Raw genomic sequence first — 2,058 nt, forward strand, 5'->3', positions numbered from 1 at the left:
GGGTGGGTGGGTGGGTGGGGAGAGGCGAAGGCGGTGCAAACACGCGCTGGGGGAGGGGGGTTGTACGGGCGCTGTGGCGTGCTGGAGCCCTTGGAGGCGCAGATGGCACTCCTATTCGGGTTCTCCGTTGCGGATGAGGTCCTCCCTGGCTCGTGGACGATGCCCGCCACCCTAGCCTGGAGGCCGACTACGACAACGACCAGGAGGATATCTCCCGTGGCGACTGTTGACGCTTGAAAATGGCATGATCGCAAGAGTGACTTGAGGCTCTAGCAAGATGAAGTAAAATTTATGATTTAATGTCACCATTGGATGGCTCTCTTCGAGCCGATCGAAATAGATATAGAGATGGTCCGAAATAGGGCTCGGATGCAAAAGTTATGACAATCTTAAAGATGCTCGTGTTGACATCAGATTAAAGAATGGCATGAAACCAAATTAAGATTGCCTCATATGGAAAAAGTTTCAACACGAAAGTTCTTCGTCTCACCAAAAAATATGGTTTTGAAATAAAAATTGTCTTAATCCGAGATCATATGCGAAAGTTGCAGCAAAAACTGTGCGATGCTGCAGTGCATGCCCGGCTCGTCCGGTTGGGGAGCCGGATCATCCGGCCAATGGCCGGACGAATGTCCCGGACGTATGGGTTATCATCCGGGAAGGCAACAGAAAGTTGAGTCCGGAACAGATGATCTGGGATAGGTCCCAAATGGTCTGGGCAATCATCCGGGTTGGAGTCCAGACACCCGAACGATTTTCCTGCTGCAGACCTTAGAAAACAGCTCGAAACTGCTTCAAGATGGCATCAAATGGAAAAACGTTCAACACGAAAGTTGTTCGTCTCATCGAAACGGTTAAGATTTCTTTTGGGCACTTGTATTTGGCCCATGAAACACAAAAAGCAAAATGCTATCTCGGACATAACTAATTCGAGTTCTGTTAATATTGGAAGGATTTGGACGAGATTTGGAGCCCTTTTCTTGTATGGGAAGTCCAACCGCCTCGTAAACAGATAAGAGGTGATGGCTGATTGAACAACACACAATCAACAAATCAATCTACCACTTTTACCTTTACTTTTATCTCCCCCATGTTTTCTTCTTCCTCGTTCTTCTTGTTGCAGGGCGGCATACCTCGAGGTCCTAGGGGCGATCAGGTCGACCTAGGGCAGCCCATAGCAGTTGCGCACCCCTGACGGGGTCCCTCCCGGACATGTGGGGTTTCCGGTCCACAAAAGCGCCCGCCGGATTGCTTGCGTACCACGCTTCCGGACGGGTCTCCTTCGACGTGAGTTGCGGTGTATCACCACTGACGTCGAGGGTACACGGTGACGTATTCGTGTGTGAACACACTTTTTGGCGACTCTACTGGGGACGAAGCTTTGAACGGTCTCTGGCCCATTCTTGCTACAAAGAGATCGTCATCTAGTGTTTGCAATCTACAAAGGTAATATGAATACCCAATCCCCTAGTGTAGATGCAAATGATTCATATGGTGTTACTAGATCGTTCAATGAGTATACTCTATCGTCTAGCCCTAGTTTTTTCAATCATGCATCTAATTATGTGCAAAGGCCGATTCAAAGTAATTTACATGCTTCAACTTCTTATGATACTAGTAACATGCACCATATGTATTCCAACTCTCATGCATCGTCAACCCCACAAATCGATATGCCGATGAACAACATGATGAGTTTGGTCAATCAAGTTGAAACACCCCACACAGGAACTTCCAATAGTATGCAACAAAGTGTTTCACCTTTTTATTCATCGGCAACCAACTTGCAATATGTTAATCCAAACATGTCGGTGGATAGGAGAATTGGCCATGCTACTACTAGTTATTCGGCCAATTACCCTCAACCATCATATGCTACACCTCATGCTACAAAATTTTCGGCACCATAACAACTGTATATGCTCATAATTAGGCTCAACACCTTCATGCTCATGGCCGAATAAGTGAAAATTCTACTGCAGCACATGTTCCTTCACCTAGGACCGCATCATACAATGTTGTCCCTACACAATTACATAATTTCAGTGACATCTTGTT

This window comes from Triticum aestivum, chromosome 5D (genome assembly GCF_018294505.1).
Source record: "Triticum aestivum cultivar Chinese Spring chromosome 5D, IWGSC CS RefSeq v2.1, whole genome shotgun sequence".
Taxonomy (NCBI): Eukaryota; Viridiplantae; Streptophyta; class Magnoliopsida; order Poales; family Poaceae; genus Triticum; species Triticum aestivum.